The 18,491-nt window shown below is 38.1% G+C and overlaps 1 long non-coding RNA gene across 1 annotated transcript in view; it reads right to left on the bottom strand.

Annotated features, from left to right (window-relative positions):
* The window catches only part of LOC122908963, a 43,522-nt gene extending 35,889 nt beyond the window's left edge, over positions 1-7,633 (bottom strand). Inside the window, exon 1 of the long non-coding RNA XR_006385055.1 lies at positions 7,601-7,633. This is a non-coding gene — a long non-coding RNA (uncharacterized LOC122908963). The remainder of the gene's footprint in view (positions 1-7,600) is intronic.
* Positions 7,634-18,491: the final 10,858 nt, after the last annotated feature.

The following is an 18,491-nucleotide window of genomic DNA, read 5'->3' as shown; positions in this document are numbered from 1 at the left end:
GAATATACACGGGGGACGGACATGGACAGAGTCAGAGAGCTAAGACTAAAAATTAAATAACTTATTTCCTTACAATAAGTAGCCTGGTATGTCTATACTCATACTGAAAATACATCTCAAAGAAGTCCCTCAAGGACACACATGTGAGCCTACAATGCATATTCCTATTATTCAAAGAAAATATCTCCTCAGCACTTAGTGTGTCATAGGCAGTCCAAACAGTGGTGAACATAGCAGGCTTGTCAACTTAAAATGGGGACCACTTACCCCACTAACTAATAACCAGTTATCCTCTGTAGTAAAGCATTAGGAAGGAAAAGGTAGTGTAATGAGAAAGAACAAAACAGAGGTTTAAAAACACAGGTAATCTTTTGACTATTCCATTCAAGCTGTCACTTTAATTAATCAAATTTCATTTTTAATGCACCAGAAGAATAAAAATAGCGAAGTCTAATGTGAGGCTAACAGCCTCTTTAAAGTACTCTATTTTCGAAAGCTAATTTTGAAACAGAGTTCATCTGTATCCAAAGGGATTCTCTGGCATGGCAACATGGTGATTGGGAAGAGTTAACCACCAATGATTTTTAAAGAACAATTTAAGACAACTGAAATATAAAAAGGATCTTTTTCTTCAATTTAAAAATATCTTTAGTATAATTGTTAGTGATTGGGGTGTGCCTGGGTGGCTCAGTCGAGTAAGTGTCTGATTCTTGATTTTGGCTCAGGCTGTGATCTCAAGGTCCTGAAATTGAGCCCTGTCTGGGGCTCTGTCCTCAGCATAGAATTTGCTTGGAATTCTCTCTTTCCCTCTGCTCCTCCACCTGCTCATGTACGCATGTATAGATGCACTTTCTCATTCAAATAAATAAAATATTTAAAAAAACAAAATAAAATAGTAATTAAGCACCCAAAATCTACATGCCAATCCTTTCTTACACATCTCCCTTCCTCTAACCACAACATATATCAAACATCGAGGTTCTTGCTAAGAAATTCAGTGCAGCCTCAGCAAAAAGTCGCTATAGGTAAGTCAGCTACCAAATATGGAAATCTAAACATTCTTAACAATGATCACTCTCACTGTTACAAGGTACTTACCAATCTATTACTTGGTCAAAGGCCATTACATCCACACAAAGTAAGTTACAAAGTTCAACAAAACTTTGCAACAATGCCGGTGGAATTTCGATCGGAATGGCATTAAAAGTATAGATTGCTCTAGGCAGTATAGACATTTTAACGATGTTTATTCTTCCGATCCAAGAGCATGGAATGGTCTTCCATCTTTTTGTGTCTTCTTCAATTTCTTTCATGAGTGTTCTATAGTTCCTCAAGTATAGATCCTTTACCTCTTTAGTTAGGTTTATTCCCAGGTATCTTATGGTTCTTGGTGCTATAGTAAATGGAATCGATTCTCTAATTTCCCTTTCTGTATTTTCCTTGTTAGTGTATAAGAAAGCCACTGATTTCTGCACATTGACTTTGTATCCTGCCACGCTGCTGAATTGCTGTATGAGTTCTAGTAGTTTGGGGGTGGAGTCTTTTGGGTTTTCCATATAAAGAATCATGTCATCTGCGAAGAGAGAGAGTTTGACTTCTTCATTACCAATTTGGATACCTTTTATTTCTCTCTGTTGTCTGATTGCTGTTGCTAGGACTTCTAATACTATGTTGAACAAGAGTGGTGAAAGTGGGCATCCTTGTCTTGTTCCTGATCTCAACGGGAAGGCTGCAAGCTTTTTCCCATTGAGGATGATATTTGCTGTGGGTCTTTCATAGATAGATTTGATGAGGTTCAGGAATGTTCCCTCTATCCCTATACTTTGAAGCGTTTTAATCAGGAACGGATGTTGGATTTTGTCAAATGCTTTTTCTGCATCAATTGAGAGGACCATGTGGTTCTTCTCTCTTCTCCTATTAATTTGTTGTATCACATTGATTGATTTACGAATGTTGAACCATCCTTGTAGCCCAGGGATGAATCCCACCTGATCATGGTGGATAATCTTTTTAATGTGTTGTTGGATCCTGTTGGCTAGGATCTTGTTGAGAATCTTAGCATCCATATTCATCAGTGATATTGGTCTGAAATTCTCCTTTTTGGTATGGTCCTTGCCTGGTTTGGGGATCAGGGTAATGCTGGCTTCATAGAAAGAGTCTGGAAGTTTTCCTTCTGCTTCAATTTTTTGAAACAGCTTCAGGAGAATAGGTGTTATTTCTTCTTGGAAGGTTTGGTAGAATTCCCCAGGGAATCCGTCAGGTCCTGGGCTCTTGTTTTTTGGGAGATTTATGATCACTGCTTCAATCTCGTTATTAGATATCGGTCTATTCAGGTTGTCGATTTCTTCCTGGTTCAATTTTGGTAGTTTATATTTTTCCAGGAATGCATCCATTTCATCAAGGTTGCTAAGCTTATTGGCATATAACTGTTCGTAGTAACTTCTGATGATTGTTTCTACTTCCTTGGTGTTAGTTGTGATCTCTCCCCTTTCATTCATAATTTTATGAATTTGGGATTTCTCTCTTTTCTTTCGGATTAGTGTAGCCAGTGGCTTATCGATCTTATTGATTCTTTCAAAAAACCAGCTTCTAGTTTCATTGATACGTTCTACTGTATCTCTGGTTTCTCCCTCATTGATCTCAGCTCTAATCTTGATGATTTCCCTTCTTATGTGTGGAGTTGGTTTGATTTGTTGTTGATCCTCCAGTTCTTTAAGGTGTAGAGACAGCTGGTGTGTTCTGGATTTTTCAATTTTTTTGAGCAAGGCTTGGATGGCTATATATTTTCCCCTTAGGACCGCCTTTGCTGTATCCCATAGGTTTTGGACCGAAGTGTCTTCATTCTCATTGGTTTCCATGAATTGTTTCAGTTCTTCTTTGATCTCCTGGTTGATCCAAGCATTCTTAAGCAAGGTGGTCTTTAGCTTCCAGGTGTTTGAGTTCCTTCGGAACTTTTCCTTGTGATTGAGCTCCAGTTTCAAAGCATTGTGATCTGAGAATATGCAGGGAATAATCTCAGTCTTTTGGTATCGGCTGAGTCCTGATTTGTGACCCAGTATGTGGTCTATTCTGGAGAAGGTACCGTGTGCACTTGAGAAGAATGAGTATTCTGCTGTTTTAGGGTGGAATGTTCTGTATATATCTATGAGGTCCATCTGGTCCAATGTGTCGTTCAATGCTCTTGTTTCTTTATTGATTTTCTGCTTCGATGATCTGTCTAATTCTGAAAGAGGCGTGTTAAGATCACCTACGATTAGTGTATTCATATCAATATGACTCTTTATCTTGATTAACAGTTTTCTTAAGTAATTGGCTGCTCCCATATTGGGAGCATAGATATTTACAATTGTTAGATCATCTTGGTGGATAGTCCCTTTAAGGATTATGTAGTGTCCTTCTGTATCTCTGACTACAGTCTTTAGTTTGAAGTCTAATTTATCTGATATGAGAATCGCTACCCCAGCCTTCTTTTGAGTCCCATTGGCATGAAAGATGCTTCTCCACCCCTTCACTTTCAGTCTGCGTGTATCTTTAGGTTCAAAATGGGTCTCTTGTAGACAGCATATGGATGGGTCCTGTCGTTTTATCCAATCTGCAACCCTGTGCCGTTTTATGGGTGCATTTAGGCCATTCACATTGAGAGTGATTATTGATAGATACGTTTTTATTGACATCGAGTTACCTTTGAAGTCTTTCTTCCTGTAGACTGTCTCTATATTTCTGTTCAATGCTATTCTTGGGATTTTTCCTCTTTTATAGAACCCCCCTTAATATTTCCTGCAGTATCGGCTTGGTGGTTGCATAGTCTTTTAAGTCTTGCCGGTCTTGGAAACTCTTTATCTCTCCATCCATTTTGAATGTCAGTCTTGCTGGATAAAGTATTCTTGGCTGCATGTTCTTCTCATTTAGTGCCCTGAATATATCTTGCCAGCCTCTTCTGGCTTGCCAGGTCTCTGTGGACAGGTCTGACGTTATTCTGATGGGCTTCCCTCTGTAAGTAAGGAGCCTCTTTGCCCTGGCAGCTTTCAAGAGATTATACCTACAATTATAATTTCTCAATTTGACTATCAGGTGTCGTGATGTTTTTTTGGAGTGTATAATCTTGGGTGGAGACCGTTCAGCCTCTAGTACATGAACGCTGGTTTCATTCGCGAGATTCGGAAAGTTTTCATGAAGGACTTGTTCCACGACATCTTCTAGACTTCTTTCTTTCTCCTCCCCTTCGGGAATTCCAATAATTCTGACGTTGGAACGCTTCATGGCATCACTTATTTCCCTAATTCTGCTTTCGTGGGATCTAAGCTGTTTGTTCCAGGCTTCCTCCTGATCCTTTCTCTCTATCTGTTTGTCTTCCAGATCACTAATTCTATCTTCTGTCTCAGTTACCCTAGCTTTGAGAGAGTTTAGATTGGATTGGAACTCATTGAGAGCATTGTGGACCTCCTCCCTGGTAGCTTTAAGCTCCGCCCTAACATTGTGAACATCCTGTCTGGTCGCTTTCAGTTCGGCTCTAATCAATTCTGTTTGGTCATCCATGGCTTTCTCCAACCTAGCTATTGCCTGGATAATTGTTAGCCTGAATTCTCTTTCCGACATATTGTCTATGTTGATAGCCGTTAGCTCTGTTGCAGAAGGTCCATCCTCTGTATTTTTCTTCTGTTGGGCATTCCTCCTCCTAGTCATTTTGGTGGGAGAAGACTGAACAGATGTAGCTGGATGTATCAACTCTGGTGCAGTCAAGGTGCACCCTGGAGCACTTCCTGATCTCCGTCTCAGAAGCCTCAGTCTGGGTGCAGAAGCTGAATAAATTCCCCCTTGGACGCTGGCAGTGCAGGTTCCAAGTTAAAGACCCTGGGGGCGCAGGATCTTTTGCTCGTCCCCAAAGCCAAGGCAGTGGCGGCTGTCTGGGAGCTCCTGACCGCCAGAGAGGTTCCAAGCAGCGATCGCACACTGAGATTTTGCCGCTGGCCGGGGCTGGGAGTGCCCGGCTTGCGCGCACCTCTTTTCAGAGGCGGCTGTGGGTCGGGCGCGCGTCTGGGGCACTGAGAACGGGGCGCCGATCAAAATTCCACCGGCATTCTTCAAAGAGCTGGAGCAAATAATCCAAAAATTTGTATGGAATCAGAAGAGACCCCGAATCGCTAAGGAAACGTTGAAAAACAAAAATAAAGCTGGCGGCATCACCTTACCTGATTTCAAGCTTTATTACAAAGCTGTGATCACCAAGACAGCATGGTACTGGCATAAAAACAGACACATAGACCAGTGGAACAGAGTAGAGAGCCCTGATATGGACCCTCAACTCTATGGTCAATTAATCTTCGACAAAACAGGAAAAAATATACAGTGGAAAAAAGACAGTCTCTTCAATAAATGGTGCTGGGAAAGCTGGACAGCTATATGTAGAAGAATGAAACTCGACCATTCTCTTACACCGTACACAAAGATCAACTCAAAATGGATAAAAGACCTCAACGTGAGACAGGAATCTATCAGAATCTTAGAGGAGAACATAGGCAGTAATCTCTTCGATATCAGCCACAGCAACTTCTTTCAAGATACGTCTCCAAAGGCAAAGGAAACAAAAGCGAAAATAGACTTCTGGGACTTCATCAAAATCAAAAGCTTCTGCACAGCAAAGGAAACAGTCAAAAAAACAAAGAGGCAACCCACGGAATGGGAGAAGATATTTGCAAATGACAGTACAGACAAAAGGTTGATATCCAGGATCTATAATGAACTCCTCAAACTCAACCCACACGAAACAGACAAACACATCAAAAAATGGGCAGAAGATATGAACAGACACTTCTCCAATCAAGAAATACAAATGGCTATCAGACACATGAAAAAATGCTCATCATCATTAGCCCTCAGGGAGATTCAAATTAAAACCACATTGAGATATCACCTTACACCAGTTAGAATGGCCAAAATTAACAAAACAGGAAACAACATGTGTTGGAGAGGATGTGGAGAAAGGGGAACCCTCTTCCACTGTTGGTGGGAATGCAAGTTGGTGCAGCCTCTTTGGAGAACAGTGTGGAGATTCCTCAAGAAATTAAAAATAGAGCTTCCCTATGACCCTGCCATTGCACTCCTGGGTATTTACCCCAAAGATACAGATGTCGTGAAAAGAAGGGCCATCTGTACCCCAATGTTTATAGCAGCAATGGCCACAGTCGCCAAACTATGGAAAGAACCAAGATGCCCTTCAACGGATGAATGGATAAGGAAGATGTGGTCCATATACACTATGGAGTGTTATGCCTCCATCAGAAAGGACGAATATCCAACTTTTGTAGCAACATGGACGGGACTGGAAGAGATGATGCTGAGTGAAATCAGTCAAGCAGAGAGAGTCAATTATCATATGGTTTCACTCATTTGTGGAGCATAACCAATAGCATGGAGGACAAGGGGCGTTAGAGAGTAGTAGGGAATTTGGGTAAATTGGAAGGGGAGGTGAACCATGAGAGACTATGGACTCTGAAAAACAGTCTGAGGGGTTTGAAGTGGCGGGGGGGTGGGAGGTTGGGGTACCAGGTGGTGGGTATTATAGAGGGCACAGCTTGCATGGAGCACTGGGTGTGGTGAAAAAATAATGAATACTGTTTTTCTGAAAATAAATTAATTGGGGAAAAAAAAATAAAAGTTCACCGTATGCCAAGTTTGCTTTTACAAAAGACGTACATTGGCACCTGTTTTCGCTAACTGAAAGAAATCAGAAGACGATTTCCACTTTTATGAAAAAAGGTGAAAAGTAAAAATAGTGTTGAGCATTTTTTTTGGTAGCAAGTCAGTATAGATGTAGCATGTACCCTAAGCAGCCAGAGTGTCCTCACCGAGCTCCTTCCCCAAGAACTACACTTAGCATCTCCATACCAAGCCCTCAGAGCTTTGAACTGTGTGAACATCTGTGCTTTATCTTCATTTATTTTGTGTATCCATTACCAGGATGTGTCATAAGGTACCAGAAAAGCCTGAGAGGTTATTTTTCAGGGGTCTGGGAACCCTCAAAAAATTTCCATATAAATTAATGGTAATTGCTTCTTTGCTTTATGCCATTTCAGCTTATGAAAGGTCTCACAGGCATGCTGGATAGCAGGGGAAACCTGCATGAGCCGCTGGACCATCCACGAAACTGAACTGCTGAATGTCAATGTCTCCTCCACTCTGGAGGTAATTGAAAGTGAGGTGCAATGTTGTATTTACAAAGGAAAAAAAAATCTGTCTGCACTTTCACACTTTAATAAAATGTGGAACTTGAAAAAAAAAAAAAAACAAAAAAAAAACTTTGCAACAACTTCCCCTAGTGCATATTCCTAAATACCTACAGTTCACTCACAGCACTTCCAAGATTCTGGGTCAGTGGGAGGACCCTGCTACCCAAGAATACTTAAAGTGCAGCCCAGGCGTTTTGCTGCTCAGGTAGTTCACAGTCTGTGTACATAGTGGAAACAACCCAGTGGAAGAAGCTGTTTCAAATAGCTATCAAGAGAGTCTCTCAAACACAGAACTAAACATTTGGCCCTGGAGATACATGCTTAAGAACCTGTGTTTTGCTTTCATAAACAAGGACCTGTTCAGCAATACTTACAGTTAACATTGGAGTTGTCAACAAGCCCCACGCAAAGGATTCTAGGAAGATGACAATAGCAGCATGGTATACACTTGGTCTGCCAAAGCCTTGTAGCTAAAAAAGGAAGAAAGTTATTATGAAAAATAGTAGCAAGATAAAAGAAATCCATTTTGCTAAAATGGTATCTAACACACAAAATAAATGCTGTATAAAATAAACTTAGGACATTGGCAAGATTAGGCCCCCCCTTGCTACCACTTGGTAGTAACTGGAAGTGATATTTACAGAAGACTGTAAACCCCTCTCTATTCCTATGTTTAAATTTTTAAGTCTTTAAAAGGTAGAACTAAATATGCATCATTTCACTGGAATCTAATCATAAGGAAATGATCAGACAAATCCAGACTGTGGGACATTCTATAATATAACAGGCGTGGAATCTCCTTAAAAATGTCAATGCCATAAAAGATGAAAGTAAAGGTCAGGAGACTCACACATATTGAAGAATGCAAGAGTCACAACAACAAAATGGGGGATCCTAGACTGGATCCTGGAGGAGAAGGGAACAAAAGGATAAAATATGAATATGTACTTTATATTAGATAATCACATGGGTGTTCTTGATGTCTACAACTTACTGTCAAATGGTTTGGCTGAAAACACAAAAACAAACCAAACCAACAACAACAACAACAACAAAAAAAACATATTTCCTAAAGCAAATGTCAAAAATGTTAACTGCTGAATTTAGATGAAGGGAATATAATTTTACTTTTAATTTTTTATAGTTTTGAAAAATTCCAAGGAGCCAAGAACAAATGTTATTAAAAATACAACTTGTAAATTTCTAAATTTTCACAATGTCCGATGAAAAGTACTTTAAAATGCCATTAGATGAGGCAAAAACAGAAAGCATTTTACAAAATTTAAAAGAGAAAATATTTAAGCATATAACAATTCAACCCTCCAAAACAAAAGGCCATGAACATAACCTTCAAAAAGCACTAGTTTTCAGTAGTCCTTTACCAACAGAATAGTGAACGGAAATGGCAGTAACTAATCAGCCTCTGCCTCTGATTAAGCCTTCTGAGACCCTCTGCATGAAGTCGTTCTAGCTGCTAGAGATAGAAACTTGGCCTTCACCCTTGGCTCTCCCTGCACTGCCCTCTATCTAATCCTTTACCATCTCTTTCCCAGGTTACAGAGTAGCTTTCCACCCCTGCCCTTTCACCCGCTGCACAGCAGCGGCAGTGCCTCCATTTAAACGTAAATCAGATCCTGGCAACTCCTCTACTCTGCCCTCTTAGACTTCCAGGGCATTCAGCCCCACATCCCCCTTGTCCAACAAGGTCCCACACCTCCCTATCCGCTTGTTATGCTCTTACTGTTTTCTAGAGGATTTCCAACAAACTTAATGATTCATTTTTGTCTACTGCCCATGGAATGGTAATTTAAATGCTAGGAAGGAAAAAGGTTTTGTCTTTGTTCAATGATGTATCCAAATAGCCCTCCTTTTACCCCACTATAGTACTAAGCACTCCACAAAATATAGGAGATGGAAGAAGGATCTCTTCTTCAGAGACTTACTGTCAAATGGTTTGGCTGAAAACACAAAAACAAACCAAACCAACAACAACAACAACAAAAAAAAAACATATTTCCTAAAGCAAATGTCAAAAATGTTAACTGCTCTTTTCTCAGAGCCTTTCAACAGCAAAGCCCAAAATGTGGAAAAATTTTTAAAGCAGATGTTCCAGTTTCTTCAACAAGGAAATGGTATGGGCAAAGAAAAAAAGAAAAAGGAGGGAGAATGATGTTAGTATACAGATTAAAAGAAATTTAAAAAATACTAACCAAATGCAATACTGTGTGACTCTGGGGTTTGACTCAAACTACCTGAAAAAAGACAATTCTGAGACAATCATGGAAATTTGAAAATGGACTGGGTATTTGCTGATACTAAAGAATTAGACTCTTTGTAATAATGGTTTTGAAGTAAGGTGTGTTTTTAAAAGATCCTTATCTCTTAGAGATACACAGTAATGTATTTGTGAAATGAGAGTGTGTTTGGAATCTGTTTTAAAAATCTACAGAAAAAAGATGTAGAAGTGGTAGCAAAAAATAATTTTTAAAAAGTAAATGAGCCTATGTGCATTAACTAATAATTCCCAGCTGTTTGGGTAAAAATTCTGATAGTCACCAACCACACACTATAAAAAACAATTGCTTCCGTACACTGGGCAAGAATGTCAATTGCTTTTGAATCATTCATTTTATTTATTAAGCATCATGCATATAAGAATCTCAGGAAACTCTGAAAATGCACACAACAGGAAGCCAAAGAAAGCAGCTCTATTTCGCATTTGCAGCTTCCACGGTTTGGTGTTTTTTCCTAGGCAATGAAGCTCTATTTATGGAGACCACTGGGATAGAGATCCATGTGATGGCAATGCTGATTAAACATAAGAACAGACACACACTTTAAACTGTGTGATATATTTTTAGGATATTATGCTATTTTAACACCCTGAAAAAAACCAGACAACGCTACCTTTTTGTTTACATATTATATGCTTAGATGTAGCGATTAGAAATTGTCTAACAAACACCTCTTCTAAAATAAAAACGCGTTCTTATTCTCACCTCTACCTAAATTACTTTAATTGACCTATCAACTATTACTAGTCAATACCTGTGATACATAAAAGAAATGTACTATGATAGGCAGGGAGGCCTTGGTATGATGTGGGCAACTAGAAATAAGAAGGTAACAAAAATAAGTCTGCCGTCCATCCAATTCTTCTCAAGCTCTTGGTGGCCAGTATGCTGATGAAAAAAAAGTATCACAACTTTCTCACTTAAATTATCTGAGGTAATGAGGAAAACTTTAACAAATTTCCAGTTGAGCCTGATCTAGTGTAGCCTCTCTGGATTAGTTCAATGGCTTGTCTCTCCATTTGCCCTTTTATAAATCAGTAGGGAACAGGTTGAGATGTTTAGAAAATAAGTATGTGGTGATGTCTTTATTCATTCCTACTACCGTCTCTCCCACAGATGACTGCAATGGCCTCTTCACTCTACCTTGATTTCTCTACCCTGCCTTCTCCAAATCTTTCTGGATACCACAGAGTGACCATTCTAAAATACATATGTCAATATATGACACCTGCAGAAGACTACAAAAACTGAGCTACAAATTCTGAATTTCTGTGCACATAATAATCTTTTTGCAATATGACTGTGCTGTCTATGCCATAATAAGGTAGAGTCTATTTCTCCACTTCCCTCGATCTGGGCTGGCTTAACAACAAACCAACAGATGTCAGGTGAAGTGACAATATGGACTCCAGAGGCCTTCAAGACCACATGGAAATGCCTTATAGGCACAAGAGGGGGAAAGCATATGAAGTTCTCCCTATTGAGGCCACCTGGACCAACCAGCGTGAACAGCCATTACCAGCTGCCTGGCAGAGGAACAAGGCTAAGATCACCCAACTCCATCAAGCCTGAAGATGACTATGGAAGCATGAGTGACTCACACAAATCCAGTGAAGAACCCTAAGCTGATCTTAGCCCAAAGAATTGTCATAAATGGTTGGTGTTTTAAAGGCACTAAATTTGGGGGTAGTTTCTTATGTAGCAATCATTAAGTGATACAACCTCCTCCCCTTTGCCCTCATGATTAAGTTTAAACTAAACTTTCCTGAGATCCCTTTGGTAATTCTCCAGTCTCATCGCTCAGTCCACGCATAACTGTGAAAATCAAAAAAGGGAAACTGTCCTAAAATGGAGTCAGAAGGTCCTCAGTGAGAACTAATGATTTTCCTAACATACTGAAGTTAGCTTGAAGGTGAATAAAAAACATGGTCCCCAGCATTTTGTGTAAAGACTGTATACTACACATAATAGGAAATAATAAGCACGGAGTATTTTTTTTTCTTAATTTGAGGAATTAACATTGTGTTGCTTAAGAAGGAAAACAACATCTAGACTCAGTCCTGTTAAATAAGCCTATCATAATTCTCTCCCAAAGAGAAGTGAGTAGGGGTTTACATCACTCTGGCTATTCAGAAGTTTATAACTAGTTATCAAAAAAAAAAAAAAAAAACAACACTGTGCAAAACAAGTATTCCCTGGGATTTCATTCAAAGTAGAACAGAGCAACAACCAAAGATTCACTCAACACATATTCCTAAAAGTCAGCTCATGAGCCTGAATACAAAGAAGCAAAGTATCAAATTTATGAAAGCTAGTATTAAAGGAATACATAACTGCACTTAGCATTTCTCTTCCACCTAATGTTTTAAAAGCAGGAGACAAATCTCTTTTTGCGTTATTTTATATGGAATATATTTACTTAAGAAATTACAACCGTTACACTAATATATGAACATTGTAAAACCTTAAGGCAATATACATGTTCTAATTTTCATAGGTATTCACAATGTTAGAAATCTGTCATATTTTTATGCATGTACATTCATAGGTAAAAACATACTTTTTCATAACTGGTAATACAATACACATGTTGCCTTTTTTACCTTTATCTATTTCCATGTCACTGCATGCAAATCTTCATTCTTTATAATAGCTACACAATATTCCACTGTACAGAGGTACCATAATTTTAACCATTCCACTACTGATGTTTACTAGAGAGTTTCCACTTTTAATATTGCTGCAATTAATAATTTAATAATTATTTTTATTTTTAAATGATTTTTTAAAAAGATTTATTTTAGAGAGAGAATGTGCAAGGGGCGGGGGGCACGGAGGGAGAAAGACACTGATGACCTGAGCCAAAACTAAGACTCAGACGCTCAACCAACTGAGTCACCCACTCTATTTTTTTAAACAATTTAAAACCCACAGAAAAGTTACAAAACCAGTACAGGGTTCCAGTATGTCCTTCACCAAACTTCCCCAAATACTAATGTCTTAGATAACTACAGTACAATTATCCAAATCTAAACATTAACATTGCTATTCTACTTTAAGGTAATTTATATGTTATTTGAATGTCACCATTTTTCTCACTCATCTTTTCCTTTTCCTGGTTTAGCATCTAATCCAGGATTTAGCACTGCATTTTGTTCTCATGTTTCCTTGGGTTTTTCCAACCTGAGATAGCTACTAAGACTTTTATTTTTTACTTTCATGATCCTGACACTTTTGAGGACCACTGGTAAACTTTACCAGTTATTGTGAAGAATGCCCTCCCATTTGAATTTGTTTCATGTTCTCATGATTGGAGTGATGATATGCATTTTTAATATTTTCCTTGATTTAATTTTTAATTTTTTCCTTCACATTCCATTAAATTAGCCATTTCCAAGCATACAGTGTTTATTAGTATATTCACAAGGTTGTAAAATTACCACCACTATCTAATTCTGGAATATTTTCATTACCCCAAAAAGAAACCTCATATCTAAGAGCAGTCACGCCCCAATCTCCCCTCACCCCATTTCCTAGCAATGACTAACATACTTTCTGTCTCTATGGATTTGCCTATTCTAGAATCATATATAAATGGAATCATCCAGCATGTGGACTACTTTGCCTGCTTCATCCATTTAGCATGTTTTTAAGAATCATCCATGTTCATCATTCAATTTTATGGCCCAATAATATTCCATTACGTGGATATACCGCTTTCTTTTTTATTCAACTGTAATCAAATTATAATTAAAATTTAACCAACTGGGGCACCTGGGTGGCTCAGTGGGTTAAGCTGCTGCCTTCAGCTCGGGTCATGGTCTCAAGGTCCTGGGTTCGAGTCCCACATCAGGCTCTCTGCTCAGCAGGGGGCCTGCTTCCCTTCCTCTCTGCCTGCCTCTCTGCCTACTTGTGATTTCTCTCTGTCAAATAAATAAATAAAATCTTAAATAAATAAATAAATAAAATTCAACCAACTGTAATCAAAAAGCTGTACAGGGGCACCTGGAGGGTTCAGTAGATTAAACATTAGATTCTTGGTTTTGGCTCCAGTCATGATCTCAGGGTAGTGAAACTGAGCCCCACATACAGCTCCACAATCAGCACAGAGGCCGCTTGAGATTATCTCCCTCTGCCTCTCAGGCTGCTCATGCACACTCTCTAAATAAATAAAATCTTTTTTAAAAAAGCTGTACAAACTGTGAGTGAAAAAACTACTTCAATTTACTATGTCAACTAATCAGCTAACAGCTCTAACATTTAAAATGTTTCTAGAAAAATCGAGAAGACTAACAACCCAACAAAAAGATGGGTAAGAGATATTAACAGTTCATAGAACAGCCCTTCAACAACTTTATTACAAGAAAAATGCAAAATCAAGCCATACTCATCTAATTCTTAACTATTAGAACGGGAAAAATTTCAGAAGTTTGACAATATAATCTTACACTGCTAAAGGGATGAGAAATGGAACAATGTGGCAATATTTAGCCAAATTACTTATATATTTATACTTTGAAGCAATAACCCCACTGTAGTGATTCCTCACACAGACAATATGGCAAAAATATGAAGTGTCATGTGCGCAAGGCTATGGGAACACTACTGCTGCCAAACAAATAAAACACCAAAAAAGCAAGGTCTAGAATAATGTGCAATGTTAGCACCCTTTTCACATGAGAGAGGGCTGAAGAGTATGAATGCATTTGCACACACATTTATTTGAGTAAACAAAACACAAGATGTCAAGAAAAATAAGCATCCAAGCAATTACATACAGGAAGGAGAGAAGGGAATGAAAGTGACAGGATGGAAGCTAGATTTCTTATGTTGGTTCATACATTTAACTTTGGAACCAGGGACCTGCTTCAGCTAATTGTAAAACAAAATCAAATCCAAATTAAATTCGTCAACCTACCCATATATAAAGAGTTGTAGTTTAGTTGCTTTAAAACACAGAATTTGAATGAATATTCTTAGAAGCTATATCCTAAGGGTAAAAAGAAAATGAAATTTTAAACTGTTTTAAGTAATTATGTTGGTAGTAATAACACTTTTTATTTTTTGAAACTTTCAAGTGTAAGTAGAATATAATAAGTTACCATGCTATTGTCACTAGGGAATGAGATTTTCATTGTAAGAGAAAAGATAAAATATTAAATCAAAATAGTAAAAATCTGAAATTCTAAATTTGGTTTAAAAAAGTATACACATTATGATCTGCATTACCTTAATGAAAAAGTTAGAATTTTCTAGTTTGAGCCACTGAAAAGACCTAGAAAAAAAATGAGCAACCCTACAGGAGTGAATACCACCCCCCCCCAGGGCCCAAGACTGTGGTCTTCAAATATCATTTCCCACTTTTTAAAAAAATGAGACTTTTTTGACAAATAGCTAATTCCAGATTTGGGGTAAAAAATACAATTGAGGGGTGCCTGGGTGGTTCAGTGGGTTAGGCCGCTGCCTTCAGCTCAGGTCATGATCTCAGGGTCCTGGGATTGAGTACCATATCTGGCTCTCTGCTCAGCAGGGAGCCTGCTTCCCTTCCTCTCTCTCTGCCGGCCTCTCGCCTTCTTGTGATCTCTCTCTGTCAAATAAATAAATAAAATCTTAAAAAAAGATACAATTGACTCTGAAACTTACATTGCCAAAAGCGAAGATGTTATTGAAGACTACAGTCACACTGAAAGGATTCAGGAGCCAACCTGAAGTTAACTCCCACTGGGCAAAGACTGCGTAAAGAGAGTAATGTCTGCCATTGATTAAAACATTATTATATGTGTTCAAATTTCCAAGTCCGGAGATCTTTGGAGGATGCCAGAAAACTAAGCCATTATTCTGAGAACTGCTAAATACGAAGGAGAGGGAAAAAGAAAGCATTTATCCTGCTTTTCTGCATATTAGCATAACCAAATATTTGACTAAGAAAAGTTTTTTTTTCTTTTTTTAATTTGATAATAGGGCACCTGGGTGGCTCGGTGGGTTAAAGCCTCTGCCTTCAGCTAAGGTCATGATCCCAGGGTCCTGGGATAGAGCCCCGCATCGGCCTCTCTGCTCAGCAGGGAGCCTGCTTCCCCACTCCCACCTGCCTCTCTGCCTACTTGTGATCTCTGTCAAATAAAAAAAAATTAAAAAAAATTTTTGATAATGAATGACAGAATGATTAACTTAAAACCCTGCCACTTTGTAATCTAATATAGTCCATCTAGGCAACAACCATTAATAGCTGTTAAAACCATGAGGTAAAAGCTGATGAGGCACTTTATAAGGGAATAATCAAGCTGATAAGACCTGAAACCCGATCAATTAAATCATAAAGTCAAGGGTTATTTGATGTATGATGCAACACATGAGAAATAGACCACTTATAAAGTATTCTTGCCAAAACGAAACAAACACAAAGCTTGGATTCAATTTAGCTGGTATGTGAGGACCTGTTTAATGAAAACGCAGGTAAAATAAGATTGGTCTTGTGTGTTTTTAACTATTGAAGTAGGGTGATGAATATGGGGGAGTATTCATAACAAAACGGAAGAAAACTAAAAAGCTTCAAAGAGGTTGCCAAAAAAAAAAAGTTTAAAGAGTCACCTACAGGGGCGCCTGGGTGGTTCAGGTGGTTGAGCAACTGCCTTAGGCTCAGGTCATTATCCCAAAATGCTGGGATCAAGTCCCGAATCGCATTGGGGTTCCAGCTCCACGGGGAGTCAGCTTCCCCTTATGACATTCTCCCCTCTCATGCTCTCTCTCTCAAATAAATAAATACAACCTTTATCTTTTTTTAAGATTTTTACTTATTTGACAGAGAGAAATCACAAGTAGGCAGAGAGGCAGGCAGAGAGAGAGAGAGAGAGAGAGGAGGAAGCAGACACCCTGCCAAGCAGAGAGCCCGATGGGGGACTCGATCCCAGGACCCTAAGATCATGACCTGAGCCGAAGGCAGAAGCTTAACCCACTGAGCCACCCAGGCACGCAATAAATACAATCTTTAAAAAAAAAAAAAAAGAGTAAGCTATAGTATCAGTAACAATGTTTGAGAATAAAATAAAATGCAATACAATATCTGAATATCCCCATATTCTAAGACTACATACTTTTTGCTAATTAGACTTAATGGTTATATCATTTTCTTTTGCATTTCTGTGACTACAAGTGAAACAGAACTTCCTGTGTTTTTTAGAAAGCTGTATATGCCTACAAATTGTTCAATGCTCTGCATATCTTTTCAATGGAGAATGAATCTTTCATGTTGACTTATAGGACATCTTTATAGTCAATATCAAAGATATTTATATTATGTAACAAATCATTCATGCTCCCTCACCTACTGGCACTCATAACCTTTAAAAATAAAAGGCACAGGGAGCCTGGGTGGCTCAGTGGGTTAAAGCCTCTGCCTTCAGCTCAGGTCATGTCGAGCCCCACGTCAGGCTCTCTGCTCAGCAGGGAGCCTACTTTCTCCTCTCTCTCTCTCTCTGCCTGCTTCTCTGCCTGCTTGTGATCTCTGTCTGTCAAATAAATAAATTAAAATCTTAAAAAGTAAATAAATAAAAGGCACAAATATACAATTCAATAATAATAATTGGAGACTTCCATACTCACTTCTAATAATGAATAGAATAATTAGAAGATCAACAAGGAAGTAAAATTGGCTATTTTAGTAACACTACACTAACTAGACCTAACATTTTCTGAACACTCCACCCAACTACAGCAGTATACTCTTCTCATATATACACAGAAATACCATAAAACAAGTCTAAATAAATTAAAAAGATTGAAATCATATAAACTACATTCTCTGGACCACAATGTAATGAAACTAGAAATCAGTAACATAAAAAAATATAGGAAATTCACAAATATGTGGGTATTAAACAGTACACACCTAAACAACCATAGGTCAAATAAGAAATCACAAGAAGATCACAACTTTCGGATGAACAAAAATGAGAAAACATATCAAAGTTTGTTGAATGCTGTTTTAAAGCAGTGGTTACAGGGAATTTTATAGCTGTACATGCCTTATTATTTAAGAAAAAAAAGATCTGCTATCAATAACCTAACTTTTCAGTGTAAGAAACTAGAAAAGCAAAACCAACCAAGGCAAGAAAAAGGAAAGAAATAATAAAGGGTTAGAGCAGAAATAAATGCAATACTGAACAGAAAAGCAACAGAGAATCATCAAACTATCCAAACAGGGAAAGTGACCATGAAAACAGGGGGAACATTTAAATCACTAAAATAGGAAATAAATGGGAGGTTATAAGAGAGTATTATGAGCAACTGTAGCCAATGGATTAGGTAAACTAGATGAAATGGACAGATTTCTAGAAACACCCAACCTACTAATAAGACTGAATCATTAAGAAATGGGCTATCTGAATATATCTAGAACTAGTAAGGGAATTGGATCAGTGATCAAAAACTACTCAACAAAGAAAAGTCCTGGACCTCATGGCTTCATCAGGAAAATTCTACCAAACATTTAAAGCAGAATTAAAATCAATCACTCTCAAAGACTTCTCAAAAAAGAAGAAACACTTCCTAACACATTTTATGAAGACAGCATTTACCTGTACCAAAGAAAAGAAGATACTACAAGAAAAGACAACTACAGATTAATTTTCCTTATGGTAATGATACAAAAATCCTTAACACAATACTAACAAAATAAATTCAGCAACCTGCTAAAAGGGCTCTCTCTAATACCATGGCCAAGTGAGATTGATTCCTGGAATTAAGAAAAGTTCACATATGAAAATCAATCAACAGAACACCATCACCTTAAAATGAAGGGGGGAAAAATACATGATCACCTCCACTGATGCAGAAAAAGCATCTCACAAACTCAACAGCCTTTCATGATAAAAAAAAATCTTAAAAAGGATAAAAGGCAATTATCTCAAAATGATAAATGCCACATATGAAAAATCCACACCTAACATCAAAGTCAATAGTGAAAGGCTGAAAA

This window comes from Neovison vison, chromosome 6, assembly GCF_020171115.1.
Source record: "Neovison vison isolate M4711 chromosome 6, ASM_NN_V1, whole genome shotgun sequence".
Lineage (NCBI taxonomy): Eukaryota > Metazoa > Chordata > Mammalia > Carnivora > Mustelidae > Neogale > Neogale vison.
The sequence above is the reverse complement of the archived record's forward strand: the minus strand, read 5'-3'. Positions and strand labels throughout refer to the sequence as shown.